The 12371-nt window shown below is 43.9% G+C and overlaps 2 protein-coding genes across 8 annotated transcripts in view; one reads left to right on the top strand and one right to left on the bottom strand.

Annotated features, from left to right (window-relative positions):
- Positions 1-4758, bottom strand: part of CREB1 (cAMP responsive element binding protein 1) — a 58301-nt gene extending 53543 nt beyond the window's left edge. For 5 of the 6 annotated variants that reach the window (XR_013828632.1, XM_079923704.1, XM_079923708.1 and 2 more), the window contains exon 1: positions 4429-4565. The gene's annotated coding sequence lies outside the window, so the exon portion shown is untranslated. Of the gene's footprint in view, positions 1-4428 lie in introns of all 6 variants that reach the window. The other variant, XM_079923705.1, reaches the window with a different exon arrangement.
- Positions 4759-4827: 69 nt separating this feature from the next.
- The window catches only part of LOC307187526 (uncharacterized protein), a 239132-nt gene continuing 231588 nt past the window's right edge, over positions 4828-12371 (top strand). For both annotated transcript variants that reach the window (XR_013828635.1, XR_013828636.1), the window contains exon 1: positions 4828-4999. The gene's annotated coding sequence lies outside the window, so the exon portion shown is untranslated. The remainder of the gene's footprint in view (positions 5000-12371) is intronic.

Below are 12371 nucleotides of genomic sequence, written 5' to 3'. Positions count from 1 at the left end.
TAGACAATCATACAGAAGAAACTCACCACTTATTTAGATATCAAATATAAAACTCACTGATAATGACACTAAGAAACATTAGAAAATCATCAAAAATAAGTTAATGAGTATATAAAAAATTAACTCGGAGAAAGCTAGTACACTAATCAGGATTACTGGGTAGTAATAGTCCATGAGAATAGTCTGTTTAATAGAAGGTCTGGACTACATGAGATGTTCTTTCTCATTCAGAGAGAAAACTATAGACTATTTTTGGTTGAAATAACAGAAGGAAGTAGTTTGTTCAGGGCTATAAGAACCACAACAAGAGTTAAATTCAGATTAAATTCACTTTGAGACTTAAATCTTCTACAGCTTGCTTTCCTCTTCATGTACATCGCGATCATTTTAATAAAACTTAAAAAAAACCCCTGAAACTAAAAAGGTAATTAAGGCAGTTCAAATAATTTCCAAATTGGCATCTCTCATTCAAACAAAATCTTTCATTTAAAGAAATAAAGGCATAATGACAGCATTCCTTACTTTAAATGGTCACAAAAGAGCTAAAAATAAAATCAGCTCACCAACCGGTTAACAAACACAGGTATATCCAGATGATGAGGTGCCTCATAATTAAAAGAATGAAGCTCTTTATGTCCTGACACAAACCAACTGCTAAACCATGTTAAGTGAAAATAGCAAGATATATGAGTGTACATAGTATACTATCATTTGTACAACAGGGATGGGCGGGGAGGAGAGTACATACATATTTGCTTGTGTATGGACAGAACACCTCTGAAAGGACAAACAAAAATTGGTGCCACTTGGGTGACTGGAGGGCAAAACACATGACTCCCTGCTGTATTACATCCTATGTGTTTTGAATTACGGACTATCTGAATGAATTATTTATTAAAAAAATAAAACTGGAAATACAAAACATAATCCTTTCTTCCATCTTCAGGTGTGATCTCTCTTTCCTTTGACTGCTTTCTGATGACATAATGCTCTGCATTGTTAGTCATCATGTCCCCAAAAGTTCCTTGAGGGTAGAGATATGACAATGTAATTCATCTTTGGATTCGCTGCAGCTTCTGGCCCAGTGTATTAAAACACAGTAACAATTATGATGAATAATTTAAAACATAATAGGAAACACTTGTTGAGCACTTGTGACATGCCTCATGTTTAATATGCATTAACTTATTTAATTCCCACATTTGTATGAGCTAGATATCGTACACTTATGACCAAGCAAATTGAGGTACGGAGAAGAAACTTGCCCAAGGTTCCAAGCTAGGAAGTTAAAATAAACCTTAAAAATAAATAGCTGTCATTAATTGAATCCTTAAGGAAGTACTTTATAATTATCTCACAATGCTATAAAGTAGCTTTATCAGATAAGGAAACTAAGGCTGAGAAAGATCAAGAAACTTCTTGTAGGTCACAAAATTCCTTGAGGGTAGGCACATGATAGTAGTGGCAACAGGAGGATTCAAACTGGCATGTGATTCCCAAACCCCATGCTCTTTCCATTAACTACATTCTCTGTCACAGTAAATGCTAAATATTTGAAGTACCACAAACTGTGTCTCAAGTGATAATGTAGAGATGAGTTCATACATGAGTAAGAAAAAAACCAATCTTTTCATTTTTTCCATTCCCTATATCCTTAAATTCAGATTTGAGCTCTAACTATTCAATAAAGAAGCCATCACTGGAGGTGACACTGTAACATGAAGAAAGATATGCTTACAAGATTATGTCACAGGCTGGCTATAAACAAGTCTACATAACCATTCCTGATAAGATACTGAAATGAAATTATAAATTTCAGTGATACATTGTAAGCATTAGGTTACAAGTAAATAATTTTTTTCTACTGTGTAAAAAAAGGAAAAAGATTTTTAAAATGAGGTGAAGTGGGAGACATATACTTGGTTTTACTGCAACCATATTATATCCCCCAAAACAAAACCCAATGTCTTAGAATGAAAAACAAAATAAAGCTACTTCTCTATGAAGAAACAAAAAGTCTATTAATCAGATCTAATCATGAAAATGAATTTCAGAAAGCAGAAAAAGGAAGGTGCCATTTTATGAATCAGGTTTCTAAGTTTCCTTAGGTCCTTATGTGGAAAAAAAAATCATTCGAAAAGTGTAACACTAAAGTCTTAAATTCCATAAAAAGTGTCCTTTTAATATTCTTTAGTCAATTTGTGTCAAAGACTCATTGGCTTTCTGAATACATGTCCATTAAGAAAAGGTTCAAGCAGATTTAACTGTAATTTCTGCTGATCCCTGGGAGGGAGCAAAAGTATAATTTAGTAACAAGCTCTAAATGAATATTCAAATATTAATGAATATAAAAGTTTAAAAAGTTTCACCTGAGATTACTAAAAGAATTAGATTATGAATTTATAAATAAAATTTTCTAAAAAATCTTTTGGATAAGACTGAAGAAAAATCCTATCAGAAAACTTTTTTTTCTAATTCAACAAAGGAAGAGTCATTGTCATATAGTCTGTTACTCAACTTATGCTGGTTTGCAGAAAATCGTTAAGGAAAACCAGTAATCTATAGTATCATCAAGACCATAATTTCCTCAGTGTTTGGAAATAAAATCATCTTCCCAATTCTTATGGAAAAACTCTTTATTACATCTTCTTAATTGTTTCTTGGTAATGACAAATTGCTAAGGTGGGTTTTTAAAGACTTGCAATACAGCAAAGTAGGTTTTGGAAAAGTGACTTGCAAACAGAAAATCAGAAGACAGTGCTTCTACTAACAATATTTATTCCTAACAAGAAACCTTGTATCAATCACAATTCTATCACACCCTGAGACAGGTAAGTATTTTAAAAACAAATAACCTGTTCATCTTTTGCATCACTTAAAATAACCATTTTGGCTTTATTTTTTAATTCAGGAAATGAGTGTAAAAGATTTCAATAGCTGGCAACCAAAAGTATCTTTTGTATTAACTTAAACCTTTAGAAGGCAAAACTGTTGCAAGCTAAGGCTAGCATGAAATTCTAACTTCTGAAGAAGGCAAGGCAAACTTAAATAGGTCATATCCCAGGTCCTTTAAAAATTGTCTTTTAATCTTTGATGTGTCAATGACTTTTCTGCTGTCCCTCTTCCCCAACAGGGAAAGAAAAAATAAACCTTGCGGCTTAAATTATTGTCGCTCTGGGGCTGGGGTTACCTACCGCACGCTAGACTAATAATGGATACTTTTAAATGCCTATTTTTAGAATTAGTATTAACCAATCTCTTGTTTACATTTAGACAGAAAGATGTGCGAAACATGGCAGGGGGTACATGGGGAGATCCAGAAGACCCAACACCACGGTTGCCCGCCCCCCCAAAAAAAGGTGATGTAAAACAAAAGTACATCGGCTAATATGTTTCAACGAAGTGTTTCAAAATCTCTCAAGTGATTATTCCCTTATTGAAAAGGGTTAAAACCGAAACTGTTTTCAAACATCAGCTTCCCTTTTACAAGATCCCAACAGTTTTTAAAAAGTTACTACCAATATGTTTTTCTTAGCACCCCCTTCCTCCCCGAAAGAATGCATTTCCATGACTACTGATTTTAAAAAAAGAGGGTGAGGATAAGAGTCAAAAATTATTTTAAAAAGCGAGAGTTCTCATTTCTTCATGTAAGTAGAAAAACACAGAAAACATCTTTCCAACGGGGTGGGAGCAGGGGAAAAGGGCGTGAATAAAATACAGTACGAAAGGAAACCTTGGGTTTCGAACTTTATTGCACAAAGAGAGTGGAGAGGAGAGTAGGTCAGCCGGAGCAGCGCTTCCCTTCGCGAAGCGGGCATGCAGACAAGGAGGCTACCGAGAAGGCAGGCACCTTCACCTCCTCTGCCCTCAGCTGTCGCCTTCTTCCTCCTCCACCCCCCGCGGGCACCCCGGCGGCGCTGCCCGGGCGGACGGCGGGCCGGGTCGGGGGCGAGGCGGGCGGCGGGGGCCGGGCGGGCGGAGCGGGGGGCAGCGCCCGGCAGGGCTAGGCCGGCGGGCGGCCTCTCCCGGGGTGGCTTCGGGCTCTGGGCTCCCGGCTCCGCGCCGGGCCCCGGTCGGCCCGGCGGCGGCGGCGGCGGGAACGCGGGCGCCAGCTCGCCGCGGCCGGCCGCCCGCACACACCCCCGGCCGCCGGCTCCCACCCCGCCCGCCGCCCCCCGCCATGAGCGCCGCCGCTGGCTGCAGGCAGAGTCGCTGCCGCCCCGGCCGCCGCTGGCTCCAGTCCGCCGCCATTATTCTTTGTTCGCTGCGAGCGGCGGCGATGGTGTGGGGCTCGGGCGGAGGCTCCATCTTTACCACGGCCCCTCCTGCGAGGGGAAGGCCCCGAGCGCTGGTGTCCGGCGCCTCCCCGTCCCCCCTCCGTCCCCCCGGCTCTCTCCGGCTCCTGCCTCCTCCTCCTGCTCCTCTTACCGGTGGTACAAGCTCCTCCGTCACTGCTTTCGTTCGCGGCCCGGATCTCGCTGGAGTTTTATTCTCTCCCCCACGTAACACACCGCGTCAAACTACACCTCCGCCGCGTCACTCACCAACACTCCGCTTCTCCCAGCCGCCCGGGCCACAGGCAGCAGCAGCCGCCGCCGACTGAGGACTCGCAGCCAGGGAGCCAGCCAGCGCCGCCCAGTGCCGAGTGCGCAGCGGCCGCGCACGGAAACAGCCGAGCTCGGCCCGGAGGAGCTCGAGCGGCCCCGCCCTCAGCGCTGGAGGCGGAACTTGCCGAAGACCTTCGAGTTCCTTCGGGCACGGCGGAGGGCTTCCGCGGGGAGAGGGAAGGCGGAGGTGGTCTGGGGCCAGGGGTGGGGAGGAATGATCTAAGCCCCCCTCCCCCTCCCCTCCTCCCTCCCCCGCCCTGCCGCTTATCGACGGATAAAACCGGCGGCGGAAATTTGCAGGAAGAGTTAGGGTTTGTGTGTGGCGGGGTGGGGAATTCCCGAGGGGTGTCGACTGCTCGATGGAAACCCCCGCGCGGGCTGCCCTTGCGGCGGTAAGCGGCGGGCTCTAGGGCGGCTGCGGCGTGCCGGGTCTGGGTCCCCGAGCGCCGCCAGCCCCGGGAAGTTTCAAACGCTGCCGGGACGGGGGAGACGCGCCACTGGGTCGGGGCCGCGCCTGAGTGCGAGAGTACTGCGAGCTGGGGAGGAAGGCCTGCAGCGGCTCTGCGGTCGCCCCCGAGGCCTGGGGCCTGGGCTGGACTCTGGGACGGTAGGCCGCGGCGCTGCGCCGGCGCGGCCCGGGGGCGTCGTTGGCCCCCGTGGGGAGGGTCTTCCGCCCCTCTGGGCGGGCTGGGCGGCTCTGCTTCGAGAATCCGCTGAGAAACCTGGCGCCCGCCGGCGGGGCCGTTCTGTTTCGGGGGACGGAGGCTCTGGGACTCCGGTCACCTTGGCGGGGTTCAGTACAACAGCGAGGACGGCCAGGCCTGGGGGGCACATCTTCGGCCTCCGAGCCGTGACCTGCGCTATCCGAGGTTGCTCTTCTACACTTTCGAAATGTCTTACCTTCCTCCTCCACCTGCCCGCCTTTTTTTTTTTTTTTTTTGCACCATCCTGTGTCGGTTTCTTTTCACAGCCCGTTTTCTGCAGCACAGGGTTGCAGCGGCTGCACCCTTTTCTTCACCACCCGCTCCCCCTGTGAACCCGCAGTGTGACTTCCGTTGCCTCGAAGCTACTGAAACTGCCCTTTCAGAGGTCACCCGAGACACGATACCGACTTTACCATTATCCTTTTTATTGAACTCGACAGTCCTCTCCCGGGCTTTCATGTCTATTGTAATTCACTTTCAGTCCCTTAAAGCAAACATGTTTTAGGAAGCCGAGAGGGTCCAAAACAGAGCTCCGTCCCTTATTGACTTACTGTTGAAAAAGAGTTCCCTAGCCTGGTCCTGTAGATCCCCTCGTCCTTTCTCTTTGGGCTGAAGAATATCCCCCTTTCCTTCTGTTATTTTCAACCTTTCCTTCTCAACCGGCGTTTCTGTCCAGTATTTGAACATTCTTAAGTCTCTCATTTTTTGGAAAACATTTTTCTCTTTAAATCCCTCTCCAACCGCGATTGTCTCTTACCCCGTGGACGTTCATGTCCCAGTCTCCTCAGCCCTCTCCAGTCTAGTTTCTGTTCTTACCACACACCTGAATCAGCTCTGAATTGTCACAGACAAGCTTCAGGCCTCATTTACAAGACCTCATTCTGGCATTTTACACCATTGCCCACAGCCTCATCCAAATATTCTCTGCCCTCTGCTCTTGTTTTCTTTTACCTCTCTGGTTGTTCTTTAACAACCAGCTTCTCCTCCTTTAGCCAACTGTTAAATATTGGAATCCTGTTGAGCTTCATCCTCTTCTCGAGTCCCACCATGTGCATTTTCCTAGGTGGTCTCATCCTCTTTCCGGTGGCTTCAAATACCCTTTGCCAAAGACTGTCCAGCTCAAAACTCAAGCCTAGATCTTGCTTTTGAACTCTAGATTCATATTTCTAACTGCCTGTACTACACTTTCATCTAGATGACTTGATGTCAAACTCAACCTCTTCCCTCCAAAAGCCTCTTCCCGTAGACCTCGGATCAGTAAAGTACAGCCTGTCCATCTACTCAGTTCAGAAACTTAAGACACCTCCGACACACATCAGAATCACCTAGACCTGCCTTAAAAAAATAGGATTTGTGGCTTCTCATCCCACTCTAGTCTAAGCTACATTCATCTCTTGCTTGAAGTTCTGCACTACCTACCATCGAGGTCCTACAAAACTGCTCTTGGCTCATTCCAATCCATTTGCCATACTGCAGCCAGAGCAAATTTTAACAAATACAAATCTGATCAAGTCACTACCCTGCTTGAATTCCTTCAGTCCTTCCCTTTGCTTACTGAACACAATCTTAAGTCCTTGTCATTAAGGCCAGGCCCTCCATTATCTGGGCTCGTCTTCTTCCCAGCCTCCCCAGCAGTCCCTCTAGCTCTCTGCACTCCAGCCATGTTAGTCTTCTTATTTTTTCCAGGCTCTTTTCTCTTGTTCCCTACTGTAAACTCTCACCTCAAGGAATTTATACATGCTATTCCCTTCCCCTGAGATTCTTTTCTGATTCATCATACTTGTAATTATTTGTTTAATGTCCATGTGTGGTCTGTGCAGGTAGGGACCATGTCTGTCTTGTTCACCACCAGAATTTCTCTCCTCCCATCCCCAGCACAATGTCTAGAATGTAGTGGTGCTCAGTAAATATTGAACAAATAATGAATATCTCTATGGTCCTGGGAAAAAATCCTTAATATTTTGGGGTTCAAATCCTGGTTCAGCCACTTACTAGCTGTGTGACTTGGGCATATTTTTCATTCTTGCGCCTCAGTTTTCCCATCTGTGAAATGAGAAGATGATAATAGCACCTATATCATAGTGTTACTGTGGTAATTAAATGAGATCATTCATGGAAAGTGTACTTGGCACAGTGACATGTAATAAGTGTCTATTTAAATGTTGCCTATTACTAGCTTTATTTGTATATCTCACCCTTGTGTCAAATACATTTGCAAAATTGAGCTTATTATCTTCCTGCTCTTCTTACCCTGGCCCTATACATGATATCAAAATATTAGAATTATTTGCTCATAACCAATGCTTCTCATTCACCAAATACAGTAATTTTTTATTTAAAAATTTCCGTATATTCTTCTTTTCTGTTCACACTGATCTTCATTTAGGGCCTACCTCTTCATGCCTTAGTTACTTTGCTGACTTCCTGGGTGCTTCCTAGGTGCTAGTGGGACTGCAGGCCCACTTCTCCTATTCACTTGTGCCCTACTCTCAGACCAGTGGGCCTCAAACAGTTGTTAAGTCATACTTTCTCCTTGACTTACGCTCTCCTGGCCTCTGTTTTCACCTAATTTTGTTCATTCACTCATTCAGTCATCCAGTCATTCAAGTGCAAGTTATTTTACTAAATGCTTTGGATATACTTTAGATTTGAAATGTAGTCTCCCAGTTTCATATATGTGCTCTGGCATCTCCATAAACCATAGAAATGAACTAGAAATGTCAAACTTTAGCATCCGTTTTTATCTCTGGGACTTGAAAGCTACTCCCACTTTTGACTCAATTTTTCAATTGGAAAAGAGGGTCAATATTGGGGAGATGAAAGTAGGGAAGAACACATGGATGTAAGTTGATACAGTATAAGGTAGATAAGATGGCAAAGGGGGAAGGTCTCAAGAGATGATTATAAAAGGCTTCAAGGAGAAAGTGGTATCTGAGAGCTTTTTTCTAACCACGGCTTCCTTTTCCTGTTATTTTTCTCTCTTGCTTCCGCTGTTGAACCTAATTTTCACCCTCACTGTGAACTCAAGTTCCATGAACACTGCCTATTCTAGTTCATCACCTCTCAGGACTTAATTTGTTTTTCTACCTAACCCCAAGGCCATGGTGACCTATTTTGTTTATTCTAAAAATACCTGTTGAGCACCTATTTTGTGCTATGTACTACAAAACTGGGGCTATCGCAGTAAATAAAACATTGTTTCTGCTCTCAAAGGTACTAGCATAAAATCTTCAACTTCTCCTCTTTCTGACATTTCTCTTTTTTGTTCACTCCTTTGTGTCCTCATCTAGCGTCATGGTTGTAAATACAATGCCCATGCTGACAACCCTCAAAATTATATCTTCCCAAATCACTCTCCCAAACTTTAGACTCATTTAAACAACTGCCTACTCACACCTCCACTTGGATGTTGTCTTAGCCTTGGTTCTCCCAGAAAGCAGAATCTGAGGCAGTCTTCTGTGCTCTTATTTTATTAGGGAGTACAATCTTGGGGAAGTGAGGGTAGGGAAAAGTAGTGAGTCAGGACAGGAGGTTAAGATTCAGTCAGAGGATGCTAACACTACCCTCCTCTGCAACATACACATACTTCCGTTTCATGTGGGCACCAAACAGACCCCTGTGTGAGATGTGTGGCCTGAGCATGAGGCAAAGCACTATTGGGTGGTTACTGCCTGAGGTTGGTTGGCCATGGCAATGAAGACAAAATAAGTGGTAGAAGACCCTACAGGCAAGGAGGCCAAGAGGATCCTAGGTGATACAGAGGTGTCTAATAGACATCTCAAACTCAATATGTCCAAAACTGAACTGATTTTCCCCCTCACATCTGCACCTGCAGTCTTTCTCATCTTAATTGCTGAGGTTAGAAATCTTGGAATGACTCTTAATACCTTCCTTTCTCTCACATCCCACATCTATTCCCGTAGGAAATTTTATTGGCTGTACCTTCAAAATATATCCAAAAACTGACTACTTAGCACCTCCACTGCAAGTGAGCTGGATGTATAATACTTTCATCTCTTACCTAGATTACTGCAATTGCTTCTTAAGAACTTCCCCCTACTTCCGTTGCCGTACACCAGCCACTCTTCTGCCTTAGCACCTGGGGGCTGTTTCAGTGCTTAAAATGCTCTTTTTCCAAATATCAAGAGAGCTAACTCCCTCACCTCCTTCAGGTCTTTGCTGAAATGTCACTTTCTCACTGAGGCCTTGACAATACTACTTAAAATTACAATTTGACACCCACCTCAATCACCCCTATTTTTTCTTATGGCACTTATTACCTTCAAATATACTGTCTGTTTTACTACTTTTTTTTTTTTTTTATAAATTTATTTATTTTTTGGCTACGATGGGTCTTCGTTGCTGCACGCAGGCTTTCTCTGGTTGCGGTGAGCAGGGGCTACTCTTCGTTGCGGTGGGCAGGCTTCTCATTGCAGTGGCTTCTCTTGTTGTGGAGCACAGGCTCTAGGTGTGCAGGCTTCAGTAGTTGTGGCACGTGGGCTCAGTAGTTGTGGCGCGTGGGCTCAGTAGTTGTGGCTCACGAGCTCTAGAGCGCAGGCTCAGTAGTTGTGGCGCACAGGCTTAGTTGCTCCGCGGCATGTGGGATCTTCCTGGACCAGGCCTCGAACCCGTGTCCCCTGCATTGGCAGGCGGATTCTTAACCACTGAGCCACCAGGGAAACCCTGTTTTACTACTATTTATGTTTATTGTTGACTGGCTCCCTTGCTAAAATACACGTTCTGAAAAGCATTATCTTTCTTTTGTTTACTGATGTATCTCAAACACTTGGAACCATGCCCTGACATATAATAGGTGCTCAATATATGTTTGTTGAATGAATTCCCAACTTGCCTGTGTTCAGGTGGTTCATACTATTCAGATTTATTTTCTTGGTTGCTTTTGTAATGAGCAGGAATATAATAGTTCTCCTTCTTATTTGGTAAGATTTCCTATAATCTTGATGTAACAGTTATCAATAAGAATTCCTGGAAACAATTGAAATCCCAAACACCTCTCTATAACAGCAAAAAAAAAAAAAAAAAAAAAAGGAATGACCCAAATGTCCCCATACTAAACAGTTAACTATTTAATTCAACTTTTGTCCCTTATATGTACTCATACCTCTTTTAACATTACATGGGAACTATTCATTTGTTTGTCTGCATCCTTTATTGAACCATGAGCTCCCTAAAGGCAAAGTTGTGTTTTGTTGAACTTGCATCCCTAGTAACTGACATATAATAGGTGCTCAGTAATGTTTCTTGAATGAAAGAAAGAATGAATGGTTAGAGTTTTTCCAGCACTGGTCAAGGGACGGGTACCCTGCCCAAGTGATTCAAACATCTGATCTCCTTAGCAGTTCTTCCCCTGCAGTGTAGATGGATGCTTGAGAGTCTTCATAATTGGAAAGAGCGCAAGGTGGAGCTGTTGTCAGCACGCATGAAGTAATCCTGTGACTTTAATTGTACTTTCCCAATAGTTTTCCAACAGAGAGGAGAAAGCACTGATCTGTTACATCTATTTCTGTTCTGTTTACCAGTTATAGTTCCCTATGTAAATTAATATGTTGCTTCTTAAAATTAATCTTCAACAACAGCAACAACAAAACTCTCCATTTCTACTTTCTCCTCTCACTACTGTCCCATTTTTTTGCTCTCTTTACAGTAAGTATCTCTGAAAGAGTTATATATTTACTGTCCCAATTTCTTTTCTCTCATTTGCTGTTAAATCCACTCCAGCTAGCTCTTGCCCTCAGCATTCCACCAAAACTGCTCTCCACATTTCTTAATCCAATGGCCTGTTCTCAGTGGTCTCACTTAGCAGCACTTGACACAGTTGATTGCAACTTCCTCCCTGTAACACTTTCTTCACTTGTTACACTTGTTTCTTCGGTGTTACAGGGCACTTCACTCTCCTGATTTTCATCGTGCACTCCTGGTCATTGTTTTCAGTCTCCTTTGTTCACTGACCTCTCAATATTGGAGTGTCCCAGGTCTCTGTCCTTGGACCTCTTCTGTTACTATACTCTCTCCCTCAGTGTCTCATTCATTCTTATGGCATTGGATATGATAAATAAGCTCACAACTCCCTAGTCTCAGATTCAGCCTTGTATATCCAAGAAACTCCGCATCTCTACTTGGGTATTTAATAGACCTCTGCATTTTATTAAACCCAAAACCAAACTCCAGATCTCACCTCCCCTCAGAAACCTTCTCTGCCTACAACCTTCTCTATCTCAGTTAATGGCACCTCCATCATTCCCATTGCTGAGGGCGACTCAGCAGCTCTTTTACACCCCACATCCAATCTGTCATCAAATCCTGTTGTTATCTCTTCCAAATATGTGACCGATCTTCCAATCTCCACTGATACCAGCTTGGTCCAAGCCACTGTTACCTTTGATTAGGATTCTACATCAGCCACCTTTAACTTCATTCCTTTCTCAGCCCAGCAGCCAGAGTGATCCTTTTAAACTTTAAAGCTGACCACACCATGATTCTGTTCAAAACTATCCAGTAGCTCCCCATCTCACTCAGAAAAAGCTGTGATTCTTACAGTTAGGCCTACAAGACCCCATTTCCTCTCTGATTTTACTTTCTGCTCTTCCTACCCTACCTTTCTCTGCTCAGAGGCCTGTTGACCATCTTGCTGTTCCTCAAACACTTTGGACCCACTCCCCTCAGGGACATTGCATTTGCTGTTCTCTCTGCTCGGGATGCTCTTTCCAGACGTTTCCACGTCCTCTTCATCTCCTCAGGTCTTTGCTCAAACGTCCGCATTTCTGTGAGGCCTTCCCTTACTACCCTGATGAAAACTGTTCACCCTACACCCCACCTCTCTCTTTGATCTTTTGCTCTGCATATCTCCTTTTGCTACTTAGTTTTCCTCCATAGCACCTGTCACTTTCTGGTATGTTATCTACTTAGCTCATTTATTGTGTTTGCAGGTACTTTTGTCTCTTTTTTCACTGCTATATTCTTAACATCTAGAACAGTGTCTTGTACATAGCTGGCACTCAAATGTTTGTTGCGTGAACGAAGTTGAAATTCTGGACTTAAT

Source organism: Stenella coeruleoalba (genome assembly GCF_951394435.1).
Source record: "Stenella coeruleoalba genome assembly, chromosome: 6".
Taxonomy (NCBI): domain Eukaryota; kingdom Metazoa; phylum Chordata; class Mammalia; order Artiodactyla; family Delphinidae; genus Stenella; species Stenella coeruleoalba.
Note: the sequence above shows the minus strand (reverse complement) of the source record. Positions and strands in the feature narration are given on the sequence as shown.